The sequence below is a fragment of the Stegodyphus dumicola genome, chromosome X2, assembly GCF_044657685.1.
Source record: "Stegodyphus dumicola isolate Sdum_Otavi_A_Nest chromosome X2, ASM4465768v1".
In the NCBI taxonomy this organism is placed as follows: Eukaryota; Metazoa; Arthropoda; class Arachnida; order Araneae; family Eresidae; genus Stegodyphus; species Stegodyphus dumicola.
Genome location: NC_140781.1, coordinates 15,368,064 through 15,384,918, shown reverse-complemented (window position 1 = coordinate 15,384,918; position 16,855 = coordinate 15,368,064). Strand labels below are relative to the sequence as shown.

At 34.8% G+C, this 16,855-nt stretch overlaps 1 protein-coding gene across 4 annotated transcripts in view; it reads left to right on the top strand.

Moving 5' to 3' along the window:
- Nucleotides 1-16,855, top strand: part of LOC118186067 (plexin-A2-like) — a 1,141,010-nt gene that overhangs the window by 419,266 nt on the left and 704,889 nt on the right. For all 4 annotated transcript variants that reach the window (XM_085809149.1, XM_085809147.1, XM_085809148.1 and 1 more), the window contains one exon: nt 10,368-10,445. The gene's annotated coding sequence lies outside the window, so the exon portion shown is untranslated. The remainder of the gene's footprint in view (nt 1-10,367; nt 10,446-16,855) is intronic.

Genomic DNA, 16,855 nt, shown 5'->3' with positions numbered 1-16,855 from the left:
TACTGTTACTTTATCTCGCCACAAGTGCTAGCTGAGTTGTAAACATTAGGTGTGCGTTCTGTTCTTTAGTTTTAATAAAATGATTTTTTATACACTTCTCAAGGCTCAGTTGTTATTTCAAACTTAGGAATAATTCGCTAAGATGAAGTCTAAAGTTTAGTTACAATTCATGTTAACTAAGAGGATTACCAAACTTTATATATTTAAAGAAATCCCTTAAAATCATTTTTACCATATGCGTTTATATCTCATATATATTGCCTAAACCTGATAACATCAAAAGTTTATAATCTGTATCTAGCGTTTAAGGGAATTGAGAGCTATAATTAACATCACCTATAATATTTAAAAGAATTTTAAAGGCTGATTGCAATAAAATGAATCGTATCTGTTCTTTGAATAACCTTAAATAAAACTGTTCCAGACAAAATAGTAGATCTAAGTTCATTATAGTAATACGCGAGTATTCTATAACATAATAGTTAAACAATGAGTGCCCACCGCACTTCATATCCATATCCATACTGTGGTGTGGTTAAATACAACAGAATGCAATACAGTGTAACATAATACTTAAATATAATACAGTCTGGGTTATTTTAACCCTTTTCGGCACGCTACCTTTTTAAAGTCGGAGTTTTCATAAAAATAGGTAGGCAGTCTAATTAGGCCTAGAGGAGTGCAATTTTGTGAGTAAGTAAAATTTTGTAAAGATAGCACTTATCGTTTTAATTCTGGGGGTGTGCCTAAAGTGGCTCACTGATTGAATAGAGCTTCTAAAAGAGTGCTGAAACGAGCATTGTCGTCAATGAACTGACCGATGAGCTGCAGAGAAACAAAGATACAGCTGCCTCTCAGTGACCTAGACTCGCAGTGAGCCCAATCTGGGAACACCTCGGTTCGCCGTTTGATTTTAGGCAAGATTTCAAGGTAATAATTTAAAACTAATATAGAACAAGGAGATTAGCATACAGCCAAAAAAATAACATAAAAATTTCTTTTCAAACAATTCCTTTTATACTCTTAAAAAAATCTGGAAGATTTCTTTGAAGAATGAGGGTCTTAAAAAACTAAACATGGCTAAAATATATGGACTGGTTTCTGTTGAGCTGCCATCTACTATAAATAAAGAATGTTCAGAGTAACCTATAGTAACCTATAAATCCTTTTTCATTCAATTTTTCTGTGCGTACAGAAGAAAATTTTTAGGTGTGTCCAGACCGGACACACTGTGTCGCAAAGGGTTAATCACTCACATTAGGGTCACACACGAAGAAAACCCCAAAAACGTCCGTGCAGTAATCCGTTCTCTGAGATTTTAGTTCAGATGTACTAGTATTTACCTATCATATCTGGTCCACCATTAAATATGAAAGATAAGAAAGAAGATTTCTAATTCTTAATCTTGTTTCTTCTTTAAGTCAGTATTTCTATGCCTTACATTTACAACGTTATTTTAAGTATTATTTATATTCGAGAAGAAATATAAAAAATTGATTATCGAGCCTAAAGAGATGCTTTATCAAGATGATTAGAAAATAGAGGGGGAAAATATTTATTATCTTTATGAATTTATTTATTCAATGAATAAGAGAACTAGTATTGATATTGAAGAGAATGGGTTGAGTGAAGGAGTATAGAAATACAGTTATCATTTCAGTTTTTCAAAGAGGCAGCGGAAAAAAGAAAAAATTCGATGAACGCTTAAACAATCGACCGTGCTATAATTTCTTTTACGCATTTAGTAGCAGCTGCAGTAAAGAATTTGAGTTATTTACCTAAACAATTTTAGCGTCTCAAAAGCCAAGTGGTCGGTTCACTCATTCATACATGCACAGAAGAAAGAAAAAAAAATACAAGCATTTCAACAAAATACAAACGTGAGATATTTTGAGAGGAAAAAAGTTGAACGATGTATTCCCCACAGATAACTTTCATCATTTCCAAGAAAATATTCACAAGCATAAATTCATTGCTTTAGCGTATCTAAAAAGAGTTTTGCGAATATTGCACTAGCCACTTTTTTTTAAAGAAATGAGTTCCAAAAATTTATACCAGAAAAGTCAATTCAAATTCTCATTTATGCCGCCTCTATCGGCAAAGTCACAGTCACCGTTTTATTTATTTACTTATTTTTTTTTCTAAGTAATTCGGGTAGCCGAGTTTCTCCCTAAAAGAGAGTTTTCCCTTACGAGATCTTTTTCCCAGGCTGCCCTTAATAGTTCTGTACTACTGTTTTCCTAAATCGATCATGTATTACGATGTTTTTTCTGTCTGGTGGGGAACATTCTGTACTATACTTTGATCGGTTTTTGAGATTGTCTGGAGGAATAATGTTTCCCTTGCCTACTACTTTCTGAACACCCGAAGTATGAGAAACTTCCCGAAACGTGTGTTTTTATGGCACGATGTTAAGGTAGACACAATCCTATAATAGGGCATGATAGCACAAAAATGAGAAAAAAGATGGAAGAAGGATTAAATTTGTGTTCAGGGACATTTACGTGGAAATGAGAGCTGTAAAAAGTTATACTTGTACTACGCTCGAGTGCATGCTTGACGATCTCGTGAAATGGAACAAGATTTGGTTCCAAAGCGCAAAAACTGACAAGTGTTTGCAGTACCAAAACTTAATGAATAGAAACCAAATGATGTGAAGTTTTTTTTATCTAACTCGTTACTTTTATGCTATTCTTTCGTGTGATTTCTATTTCTTTGGACCGCCTTTTCTAGATGGAAAATTAAGTGGGCTTTAAATAGCGAGAGAGTCTGTAGTTCCAAGAGACAGCTTTGGCAACGTGCCAGACAACAGTTAATTTTCTGCGTCGTCCAATTGTATACTGATCCATTTTGGTCAGTGATTTTTGAATTTGTTAGCGATTAGGATTAGAAGTCATAGGCTTTAATCCTTTGCAGCACGGAGTGCCCGTTCTGGGTACACCTAAAACTTTCCTTCTGTACTCACAGAAGAATTGAATTAAAAAGGATTTGAAGGTTACTATAGGTTATTCTTCTTTATTTATAATAAATGGCAACTCAACACAAACCAGTCCATATATTTTAGCCAAGTTTAGTTTTTTAAGACCCTCATTTTTCAAAGAAATCTTCCAGATTTTTTTAGGGTATAAAAGGAATTGTTTGAAAGGAAATTTCTATGTTATTTTTTGGCTGTATGCTAATCTCCTTTTTCTATATTAGTTTTAAATTATTACCTTGAAATCTTGCCTAAAATCAAACGGCGAACCGAGGTGTTCCCAGACTGGGCTCACTGCGAGTCTAGGTCACTGAGAGGCAGCTGTATCTTTGTTTCTCTGCAGCTCATCGGTCAGCTCATTAACATAGAAAGGTCATTAACATCTGTGTTTCTTTTCCTGTTTTTCTCTTTCTTTTTTTGGGGGGGGGAGGGGAGGTTTGGTTATCAACTAAGAAATTGTTGGGGGGATTTTTTGAAGGTCAGGGATAATTTTATCAGTTAGCTGTTTGGTTTTTCACTAGAGCAGATCTCTTTATCTCTTTCGCTTTGGTTCAAAGAAGTTTTCTTAGCACTACGTTTAATAGTTTCGAGTTGTAGACATTTATATTCTTATTTTATAGTTTATAATTTCAAATTGTAGATATAATATTAGTTTATTTTTTCAGATTTTTAATTATTTTCCAAAAGGATCGGAGAGGGCGGATCTAAAACACTGAAAGTGCTACACGAATTGCTTTCAGATAGAGAATCTGATATGGATTCCAGCACATGTGCAAAACATGCAATATTGGGTTGTGCTTTTTTAAAGGTGGTGTCTCTTTCTTCGAAAAGTACCACGATGAAAAAAATAGACTAAAGTGTAAATATGAAATGTAAATAATGTAAATATCATATACCCTAGTTACTTTTTTTTTTCATTCATAAGCATGTAATCATCATAAAACCCCAAAAATGAGCTTCTTAGAGGGGAGTAGAGTAGCAGATCTCCCCGTGGTACAACACCCTGAGTAATGCTAAATCTGCTATGGTATTCAGATTCTAGTGTTTTTTAATCGTAGGCAAAATCTCTTACTCTTTTACGCGCTTCCCAGCAATGGTCGTTTCAGCACTCTTTTCGAAGCTCTATTCGATCAGTGTGCCCGTTTCGGGCATACCCACAGAATTAAAACGATAAGTGCTATCTTTACAAAATTTTACTTATGTACTCCTCTGGGCCTAATTAAACTGCCTACTTTTTTTAAATCGAAATTCCAACTTTGAAAGCAAACGTGCCGGAAAGGGTTAAAGTTGCATTGTGCATATAAGTATTTGTATTCCTAAAATCCAGCATAAGGTGGTAAAAAGGTTTCTTAAAATTTTAGTTCTATCCGTAAGACGTAGTTTTAATAAACCTCATTGATAAATTTTACTTCTTGGCTGTGCATTTGGAATTTTAAACTTATGCTTAAGTGTGAAAAAGTGAATTCGCCGGAAGCACAGAAGGCTTGAACAGCGTGTCGTTTAATAGTTAATTAGATTTAACCTTACAACTATCTCTTTGAAATGAGCACAAAAAGAATAATTTATGATACAACCTGATCTATCTCAGTAACAAAATTATAGCAGATAAAACGTAAAAAAGTAAAAGTATCAAAATAATACTTGAAAATAATAAAGTTATAATCAGCCATATAATTTTCAGGAAGTAATCGGTCCTAAAAACTATAAGCCAGTAACTGCAGTCATAAAGAAATATTTCAATGTATAAAAATTCCCATTTAAGAACTGATTAAATTTCAATAAAATTTCATGCAGGTGTAAATAAATAATAAAAGTTATTCGTAAAGCCAAGGAACAGAAACATAAAGTGTGTGTAGATGCATACTTGAATAATTTAGATGCTGATGACGCAGATGAATAAAGATGTGTTAGCAGTCTTAGCCGCTTGAAAACATTTTTTTCTATCGATAAAACAATTTTTGATTGAAACCCTGCTAAACTGGGGCAAAAGTCATGCCCATTCCTTTAGAGTTATATTAATACTTTTCACATTTTTTAATATCTAATGAAAAAAGTACATCAACGAGCATTGAGCCAAAAGGAGAGAGAAACGGAAAAGAAATACGCAAATTGTACTTCAAGGGCCTGTATGACTGAATCAGTTTAGGTTCGACTTCATTCTGAATGGTTGCTAAAAGTTTCTGTTTGCTAACTGCAGCGTTATGATGAGATGAAGCGTTACTTGAGCACCTGCGTCATTAGCATTACATAAGAATCATGCGACTACATAAGAATTATGTGAGAAGTACTAATTTTAAAATGATGCGCTTTTGGAGGGAACTTTTTATAAGTAAGTTACTATTTTTAGGATGGAAAGTTGAAATAATCAAATATATAGTTAATTATAAACAATATAATAGGCAATAATCAAACAAAGTTAAATAGCAAATTAGTTATTTTATTTTACCTCTTTTTTTATCTTGTGTATATATATGTAAGAAAAAAAAGAATATGCGAAAAATTAAATTAACAGCGTAGATTAATTTCCCTTCTATGTTCTAAAAATAGCAACATCTATTTGCACTGCGTCATTTCGAGACTATCCTATGTCATATGATTCTTACGTAATTATGATGATGTAAATGGAACTAAAACTAAACCACCCAATAGTAAGAGCAATATTAACTTTCCAATCAAAATGCTTTGAGAACCAAAACTAACTCAGGCTGACTTGAGATTTCATCCTGAACATTCACGCTTTGGCTTACCTACACTGCTATCTGTTTGCTTCTTTTTTCTTTGATACAAATATATAAAAAATGTAAGGCTTTTGAAATGGTCACATTTAATCTCCCGGCTTGTGTGTAACAGCAACATGTTGCTGAAATTAAAACTGAAGATTTAATCTGCATTCGCCTCCAATTTCCTGGTCATTATGGATCAACACGTCTACGCCATTCAAATTCCGCTTTTCCTGCTCACTTCTCCTCTGCTAATGAAAGATTTGAGCTGCTCGTAGATGATGATGGTAATGGAAGTTTGGATGTACAGAAAGAAAGCAGCCATGGACATTTGATGCGTATGTTTATAGGCATATTTCGTACAATAAAGTAGAGTAAATCAATATAACCAGATATTTCATAATGTATAATCACAGTTACACTTTCACCGCAATTAAAGCTGAACCAGTGTCAACCTGTCCTGCGCATTCCGGCGCAAAGATTGGAAATGTGTTTAGTTCTTGCTTAGTTCTTCAGGACGTCGCCTGCCAAAAAAAAGGGGGGGACACAGGTGCGCTAATCAAACACATTGAAACTTCACCGGTATTCATGACTCGAACGCTCAGTATCCCGCTTTGTACTGATTACCATCCAATGTAAAAGAAAAAATGACAAAACGAAATGTATTTATCATCAGACGCCAGCAAAGCTGTGTTTGTGCAAAGAGAAAAAAAAATAACATATAAATAAATAGCAAGTGCTTAAAAAATACAGCTACCAGCTCTTCAAAATTTAATCATTATGAATGTTCAATGAAATATTTGCTTTCAACTTCCGCTTTCCTGATTTATGTCTAACATATGCTTGTCGCAAAAGAAAATTGGAAATTTATTATCTGCCAGTTGGCAAGTAACGTTTGAAATACTAGCTTGGTATCTCATTTTATAAATTATGAATGGAAATTGCATTACATTCCAGTAACGCTTAATTAGTAAATATGCTTTAATTTTTAACTTTGAGTTACGTGCTTTAGTTTTGATTCAAATGTCTATGATTTTAATTTCGCTGTTTTGAAAAAGCATATAAATTGCTAAACAAAATTAAAATCTTGAGCTTGTCGTAGATGAGGATGATAAAAGCTGGATCCTACACAATGAAGAGACTTATAGCCATTTGACACGTACCGTTATTTTAGGCATATTAGAATGATATAGTAATACAAGCTCGTGTTTCGCATATAAACAGCAATGGCAAAAATAAAAACCGCAGATGACATCTAGCAGCACGTAAAACATCCAGAGAAGAGACCAACGATTATGATGTTGTTACTACAAATAAGAGTAGTGATCTCATTTCTGCACCTCGAGAAGAGACCAGCGATTACGATGTTGTTACTACAATGAGAGTAGTGATCTCATTTCTGCTCCTCTAGAGGAGACCAACGATTACGATGTTGTTACTACAATGAGAGTAGTGATTCCCTATACAATAGGTTAAAAGTTTTGATTTGTAAGTATGTTTTGATGTGCGTAAGTATGTTTGTATGTAGGTTCATAAATACTAGATAAATAAAATGAATAATTTTGCTTGAAGCAAAAAAGGGAAGGAAAATTAAAAGGCGAAATAGAATAGTTTAAAAGTAAAATGAAACAAAAGGTAGTTTCGTATTTCAGTAAACGAAGCATTGTCCTAGCTGTTAGAATTAATTTTAAAATTTATTTTTGAGCTTTAATAAAAGGCAAACAAATTTGCTCAAAATCAGTCATAAGTATAGAGAGAAAATTATCTTCGTTCCTTAAAACTGAACTGTGTAAAATATGTGATATTTCATTTATAGTAACGGGAGAAAGGATAGCTGAAATGTTTACATTTTGTGACGCTATGTTATAACTCATACTCTCCTGTAATGTAACTCTCATTAAATGGAAGAGACGAATTCCGTTTCCTTCATTTAGCGTGCGGTTTATACTAAAATCAGGCTTTTCTATTAAATGACGGTTCCCTGTTTAATAAAAGATGTTATAAATGACTTTTCTATTCTTTCATTCAAGGTTAAACCTTAGATTTGGTACATAACGTTGAAGGACAAATACTATATTGGATTTGGTGCTTAACTGAGGTATGCCAATGCTATAGAAATTAAGAAAGCTTGCCTTTCTAGATAATTATTTTAATTATACGTATATAATTAATACGTTAATTATGCGTAAAATTTTAAAATCATTCTACATAATTGTTGATTAAACGTAGAATACTTGCGATTTTAATCGATTAGATATAGAGTAGAGTACAAAACTGCTAAGTAAAATTAGTAAAACGTTTTGTTTACGTTTTTAAAAAGATTCAATGACTGTTTAATTTCATCTTCCTAATTTTATCTCAACAAATTTTGACTAATTATGTAATTGTTTGTTTTTCACCTTTTAATTGTGACTTAGTTTATCTACATATGATAAAAGCAATTTCTCTGTATTTCACCAGTGAGGATAATTTAGATATTTCTTTGAAATTTTCCCATTTTCCCTCTTTCGAATTCAAATTTTCTAAATTAAATTAGTTGATCCGTCCGTCCATCCCTCCCTCCCTCCGTCAGGGATGATAAAACTAAGAACGAAGGCTGCAAATTGCGAAATCATATGTGCATTCTGAAGTTACAGTAAATGTTTTTAACTTTGAGCTAGTAGCCCAACGTAATGGTCATAAATATGATGATAGACAGCACGCCAATCAGTCTTCAGAGAAAACGCTATCTTGTACAGTTATCAGGTTATTTTTGAAGCAGGAGAAGGGGGAAATGAGCAATGCCCTCGCCGTGACTCGAACCTGGACTCTAGAACACGCATCGAGTGTGCTATGGTTACACTACGAAAGCATACTGGGAAGAGGAAGAAAATACCTTTCATAAACTTTAATAGAAACTCCATTCATGCATCCATTTATCTATCTATTTATTTTAGAGAATTGTTGATTTCTGAGATTGTTACCACGTAATTTACACGACCATGGTTTCAGAATCCACTTCACGAATCAGACAAATACAACTAGCATAAATTACGAAAAGTTACTGAATAAATATCATTTCCAACATAATTTTCGAAAGCCCATCCAACAAACGAATATTTATTTCCTTTGAAAAGAGAACAAGTTAGCAATGAATATTGCCGAATTGTGAGAAAACTGGCAAGATCCATGTTTCGTATGTCTGATTATATCTTCTTTTTCCAGTAAACGCTGTTTTCTTATTAGCTGCCAAAAATGAGATTAAATCAGACCTTCGATATGCGTTTCTCCGGTTTCATTAACGTTACCTCAGTTTTTATAGCTGATTTCTCGAATTAACTTATACAATTGTCTATTTTTTACCTTTACCTAAGCAATAAAGAAAGCTCCCACAGAAACTGGCTGCACAGCAGTGACATGCTCCATTTTGAAACCTAAGTCTTCAAAATATTTCAAACTTCCATATTTAATAAAAGACATTTTTATTTCAATCGGTATACTTCTTTCAAAACATTTAGTTTTAAGAAAAAAAACTATTGTTTAAGAAAATTTCATCACAGGTCCATCCGTAACATCAATATTTTTTATATTAAAAAGATCTTTTCCATGTTGAGAATGTAAAAAATTTACAATTGTGAGAAAATATGTTGAGAGGCGCAGTGGCTAGCGGATCGCGCAGCAGCACCACATGTCCGGAGTTCGATTCCCGGGCTAGGCGAGGTCGACTCAGCCTTTCATCTTTTGATTTCCATAACTTGGGTCGATAAAATGAGTACCAAGTTCGCTTAGGGACTAAACACTGGGGATCCTGCGACCAAGCTGACCACTTTTACAGGGCATATGCTTACGCACCCCGGAGGCCCACGATCAAGAAAGCAGATTTCGGGCCCAGCACGCCCATTAGGGCTGTTACGCCACTGAGTTTAGTTTAGAGAAAATATGTTGAGGAAAAAATCGTAAGATAAAAATTTAATGCATTTTTGAGTTTGATAAAAAGCAGTGTACTATCGTATTTCTATCTTCAGCAATACTGGCTTAAATAAAAGAAAATCATTTCATTCAGCATTTTTAATTACGATAGAAAATGCTGCATTTCCAAAAGCAGTAGTTTTGGTTTCTTTTCATATAACTGCACTATAAAGGCAAAAATAAGATTCAAGAAGTATTTTAGTATCAAAATGTCAATACAAAGAAAACATCCCTCACCCATTTCAAACACGCAGTGTTTTACAATGATGTTCACGTCTATGTCTGAAAGCATTGCAGTGTGTGCTTGGTGATTAAGAAGCGCGGGTCTTTTAAAAGCCAGAAAAAGCCTTTTAAAAGTCTCTGATTTTATAAACTTTCAAAACCTTTAGATGAAATAGATAATTTTTTGAAATAAAAACAGAGAATTTCTTGACCAGAACAAATAGGTTGGCTGATTTTGTACTGAAATATAAGGGTTATTTTTCAGGTAAAATGGTTCCTCTGATGCTACAGAAAGAACAGACTAAGAAATTTTTTGCCTTGAAGAAAGTGGTTTCTCACTCATTTACTTTAAAAACCCGAGTTATGCGGCTTTTAAAAATAAGTTATAAAGTTGCGTTAAAACACGTAGTGAATAGGAAAACGTATTCGGGATTTATCAGACAAATTATCATAATTTACATACTATTTTTAGGAAAAAAAATTATTTTTATCATCTTTTACAGGTCTCTTTGCCAAAGTAAAAATACCGTTAAGGAGCTCTTACTTTGCATTCATCCTAATATGGAAAACAGCAATCTGTGGTAAGTGAAAATTTAAGATTTTGTTGCTTAAAACTAATTCTATGTTCGTTAAAATATGCTCCCAACCCTTCCTGATTTTTAAAATGTGTCTTCCAATCAGAATTTAGAAATTTCAACAAGCCTCAAACCTATACATCACTTGTAGGCAGAATTATTTAAAAATATCCAACGAAAAACATGTTTAAGAAACATTTTTTCCCTTGGATATATGGGGGAAACAAGATGCATTCAAGCTAATATTGCATTTTTAAAGAAACTAATAATGAGCAACAAGAATTCGTGAAAAGCATTACATTGTTCCATGTTACATTGTAATACTTCCCAATTTAGAAATTCTTTAAAAAAATACCAAGATTTCTTCTAAAATTTAGAGTCAGCAATAAGCTCACTTATAAATTTCACTATCTAGTTTTGAAAACCCAATCTGGTTAAAATTTAATAAATTTTCTATTTTATACAGTTTCACCTGATGCAACGTACTTAACATAAATCTCCAAAACAGTTATACCACCCGAAGCATAACGCGACAGTTTCAGTAAAATTATTCAGAACTTTTACACAGCTAAATCTACTTCGTCCAAGATAAATGAGTTAATCGGTGGAGAGGAAGACGTTTACTAAGGAGCGCTACGTAAAGGTGACTGTACTTAAAAGCCTTTAATGCCTGTCGGCATTGTAAAATGTGACTGAATATTGGTTCTGTGCTCGCTGCAGCTTTCGAGTAAGTAGTCTCCAGTAAATCAACGTTCGAGTCTGCCTGGAAGTTCCATCATTGTAAATTATGCTGAACCGTCCAGTACAGCGAAACGCATTGTCCAACGTTCCGGCTATGATTGGAGGCTACCACAGTTGGAAGCCAGTGACGCATCTTACTGGATTTCAATTCGCTAATGCCATTTTCAAATTAGCTAGGTCCACACGGCAATTTCCTCCGCTAATTATACCGATTGAGCAGAATCTACGCAACAGAGATAGTATATAATGCATTTGGATTTAGCTTTAACCAGTGCTCTTAGTTTACTAATCCGTTAAGATAAAATCCCACATATAACTTTGAGATAAGAAATAAAAATCAATCTTTTGGTGTAAAAAATGAACATTTTGAAAGATGTAGAATTTTGAATATTTACCGAATATTGAGACTGAAATGGAATTATATAATACTATACCCAAATTAGATATTTACTCTGTGCCATCTTCAAAATTAAATAACCTAATTATGCTGCAAATAATTAAATCCACACGAATAATAATCCATACATTTTTAAATTATGCTTGCTTTTCAAAAAAAAAAAAAAAAAGAAAGAAAGAAAAGAAAAACTGTTAGACAGTGTCTTCTGCTTATAAAGAAGTACATTCAGGAAAAGGAAAAGCAATTACTAGAGCAATAAGGTACGAAAATGGTCTTATTTTCATTTTTTAGCTCTGAAGACGGAAAATAATTGAGAAAATGCAAATAAATATAGACATGTATTCTGCTGCTTAAAATGTAATAGTTGCCTCGGTGCTAAATCGCATTCTTTTTTCTCATTATGTTATTCTTTATAAACCTATACTGATGTCAAAAAAGAAAGCTTATTTTGCCTGCTTATATTTTTGTTATTAACTTTAATACCACATGCGCTTTGATATGGTAGAGGTGCACGACAATGTATAGTTAGAAACCTTTAGAAGTAAATATACGCGTTTACACTTATACTTTTATTATGAAAGATGAGCTTCCCACTAGTGGCAGAGTGGTTTAGAACTCTGAATGCTGGTAGTTTGACCTTTATTCAATTCTAGGCAAACAGACTGGCTATATTGTTGATTTTCGTGGTTTTTCCGGCTGTAACAGGAATATGAGCCAGTTCTCCGCCTCGAAGGTCCTTCGTGAAGGCATCTCCTTAACCTATAGATAATCTTAGATAAGGTAAATATATAACTCGTGTTTCCTATATTTAGCTGCATGCGCTTAAAACAGTCAGCAGTGTTAACTCCTTGTGCTGTGCTCCTTGTGCAGAAAGTATAAGTCATACGAGCTTTTTGCGCGGAATTGAACTATAATGAGATAAGCCCACTGCGGTAAATTCCGCATGACAAGAAAAGTTATGCTTTGGCTGACTTAAAATTTCATGCTGAAGTCAGGCAATTCAGTTATATAGTCATGACTGAAACGTTAGAGTGAACAAAATATATTTAGCCATATTTGTAATAATATACATATACAGGGTTTATCATGGATCATGGGACAAACTTGGCGGGGTCGTGGAGCGTACTAAAACATGCATTTTTTTATAGGACTGTAGGATCTAAAGTGACGGGTTAAGGCAGGAACACAAAAACACGACACGAGAGGAAAATGTGTTTATGTACAAAATCAACGCAAAGTGCTTCTTTGTAGCAATACAGTATTCACAATAAATGTTAAAAATTGCGACCGCCAGCAGTAATACATGCTTGGTAACGTCGCAGAAGGGATTGACGAACATTTTGAAAAGCGACAGGCATTTCGCGCACGCTTGCAGCCGCAATAGATAGTCGTGCAACGAGGTCCTCCAGTGAGTCAACAGGAGTCTCGTAAATGATGCTCTTCAGATGGCCCCATAAAAAAATCCAAGCTGGATAAATCTGGCGAAAGGGATGGCCATCGAATGGCTCCAGCACTGCCAATTGATCGGCCCAAAAATGTACCATCCAAGTAATTGCGGACTCGCGCGTGGTTACGAGCTGGTGCACCATCATGCTGGAACCACATGCGATCACGAGCGACAGCCGGAACATCCTGCAGCAATTCCGCTAGCACCTCTTGCAGAAAAATATGATAACATAAGCCATGTGTACGTGTAGGTAAGAGGTATGGGCCTATGAGGTAGTCGTTAAAAATACCTGCACACACATTCACGGAGAAGCGGGCTTAGAATGCATGTGGACGTGTACCGTGTTGATTATGAGTTGCCCACACGTGCATGTTGTGGCTATTGAAGATGCCGTCCTGTGAGAAAGTTGTCTGGTATGTGAATAGCACATCCGATAGGAAATCCGCCTGCGCCGCACACTGCTGCAAGAACCCATGACAGAAATGAACTCGAAGAGGGTAATCTGTCTCTTGCAAGGCTTGAACTCTCTGCAAATGGTATGGGTGCAAACTATTTTCATGCAATACTTTCCAGACGGTGGAATGACTCAGCTGCAGACGACGTGCAATAGCTCTTGTACTTGTCTGAGGTGATTTAGGCACAATGCTCAAGATGGGTTCTTCAATGCAAGGTTGTCGTGCACTTCTTCCGCTCCTAGTGTCAAAGGTGGCTTCAAATGACCCGTTTTCACACAGAGACCGATGCAACCTCTCGAACATTGTGTGCTTCAGCATACGCCTGTTCGGAAACCGTTCCTGGTACAACCGTAGCGCTGCTCTACCGTTTCTATTAGCAGCACCAAACATGAGATGCATGTCAGCTTTTTCCCTGTGCGTAAGCAACAGCATATTAGTTAATCATATTGACACAGTCCCCGATATATGGATTATTCAGAGCAAGTTTTATAGATCAGTCTGCCTTAAGGATCATTTTAAGAACCTTTCTTGTTCATACACTCATGATTTACGAAACATGAAAACTTTATTGATATTGGCAGACTCAGTAATTTATCTTCCAGGTTGCTCTAAGCCATCAATTTTTTTTCAATGTATTTATTTAAAAATATCCGTTTGTAAGCAAAACTACATAGTTCAAATCCATGCCAAGAATCAACTCTGTATTTTAATTTATTAACTAAATATCAATTTTATGCAAAAAAAAAAAAAAAAAAAAAAAGTGCGTTTCTTTGCCTGAGAACCTCATTTTTCCAGTAATGTAATAGCTTTATTGAAATGCATCATTAAATTTGCTTAGCCATATCACCTTTCTAATGAATAAATAATCTGAGCTCTGACTGTCTGATTCCCTATTAATAAAAACTTTTGCACTAGCATATGACACAATAAAACATCCCCAAACATTCGGCTTTTTAAGTAGTTTCATTAAGCATTCAAATATAAATAATTAATATGAGCATATAATTGATCAGAGAGCAAAGTAAGAGAATGAACAAATTCACGTGGGTTGCTTTGATAAGTCTTTACAGGCAGCAACTAATTAACACCAATTTTCTTTGTTAATTCCTTACTTGACGTAGAAAGATGCAATTGGAAACATTTTGTTTATTTTCTTGTCTTGTTTACGGCTGCTGTTTGTTAAATTAATGTATTCCATGCAAAAAAGAACCTAAACTGAGTAATAACAAATTGCTAGCTGGAAAGGAATAAGTACGCCGACTTTAATTCTTCCTAGCTTCCTTCTCCGTATTTTATAAAATGTAGCTAATATTTAGTCGAAACTTTGTTGCCCTTAACTGAGTTAGACAAAATTGTCTACGATAGGATCTGAAATTCCTTTTCCTGAGCAACGATTCTTATGTTTTGTCCATATTCATATCGGAAATTGTAGATCTGTATGGGAATGACTTGAAAGAGAGAGGGGGAAAAATTCTTTTGTCGTGCTATCCCATACTTCGTTTGCATACTGGCATTGAATCGCTACCTCTTTGCCCTGGCGAAAGATATGGTTTTGTATGGTAAGAAATTTCACTTAAGTGGAATTAAATGAAGGAAAGCGAAAAAAAGAAAGCGATATCTTCTCCGAAGGCAAAAGCATTGTGGGGAAGAATCTTTGCAAAGGGGAGTTAGTGTAAATTCTCTGCAGCCAGACGCGGATCAAATATGGAGCGGAAAATTCTTAGAAAAGATGCTGCCGACTTTAATGAAAGCAGGATGCGGAGCTTTTTAGGAAAAAATGTGCCATTGGAATATCGAGGCCTGAGTTTTGGGGTGTAAAATAAATAATAATGATGTGTGCATGGTACGGGAAATCGATTTATGCAAGTTTTACTTCAGAGGATGCCTGAGTGCGGAAGATGAGAGGGGAAAAAAGGGAAAATGTGGATGGAGGCGGAAGGGGGACAAGTAGTAAAAGATTTTTCAAAAGAGCATATCCAAAAAAGACAAACGAACAACCGGTCAATAGCGGGTTCCACGTGGTTTGAAATTAGCATATCTAGAGATTTAATTTTCCTTGAGACCAAACTTGATGTTTTCAGTTCCGGTGTTGGAACCAAGCTCCGTGTCATCCCCCCCTTCCGTGTAGTCCATGTTTTTATTTATTTAACTACTTTTTTATATTAATGTACCTGCTTTCTTTCGTTGGAGATGAGCTTGAATATTTATTAGCCCGAGGTAGGAGCAATGACTAAATAACAAAGCGTAAAAAAAAAAAATTACTGCGTTATTGGGCGTTGTATTTTTACTTCCTTTCTCTAAGAACCCAAATGAAGTAATAAATCCTATTTCTAAAATACAGAAAAACGTGTAGTTGGTAATAAAGATTGAGAAAGTATGACGAAAACGGGATTTTTAAACTATATGACGTACGATACGGGGACGATAACCTAAATTAATGATTTCATAGAAAGCTATCTAAGAGTTCAACACAAAGAGCGATATTAAACTCGAAACTCGATTTAAGTATATTTTTTTTTAATTAACTCTAGAGAGTAGTAATGCCAAAACTAGAGAAAAATTCTGTGGACTGATATTTATCGTCCTCCTATGTGTGCTTGTCTTGTACTGGTTAACATATCCTGCTAGCAGTAGATAAGCTCGGATTCAATATCGGGAGGGCATGTTGGTTTTCCAAGACAGTAGCAGTGACAAAACTGAGGACAAATTCTGTAGACATATATTTTATACTAATCTGAGCTCTTTATTCTCTTTATTCTTTTGCTGAATTGCGATAGGTGTTTCTGCCTTGAAAAGCGATTAAGGTGAATGCTTTCAAGAGATAATTGGATTCCTACGTCGACCCTTTGACATATTGCTAAATATCATAATGAATTATGTTCATTGGGCTGCATGTAGCTGTGTTTTACTATTAGTAGTTTATTTAATAGGAGTCTGGCATAAATTTGTCCTAGTAAGCATCAAAAACTGTTCTGTTTTCTAGTTCCTTCCTGTTAAAAAAAAAATGATGAAATAATTACTTCACCAGATGAAGAATATCATCGCTCTCTGCCTCATATGCGTAGCACAGAATGTTTCTGGAGCTAGATAACATTCGCGAATAAATTTTAGTAGTACACCTTTAACAACTTTGAAATCTTTTCCCTTATCATCAGTGATATATATAACCAAGTCGTGAAAAGCAGCTTCATGTAACTCTGTTACAAGCCTGAGCAAGTGATTTCATCTCGCCGACACCTTCCTCCATCAAGTATAATTGGTCAGGCGCGACGAGGTCGACAAGCGGCGCTTTCCCGCAATTGGAATTCCGAGCGCCAACGCATTAATTATTAAAGATCTCGCTGTGACTGAAGTCCCGCACACCACCACCAAGCAG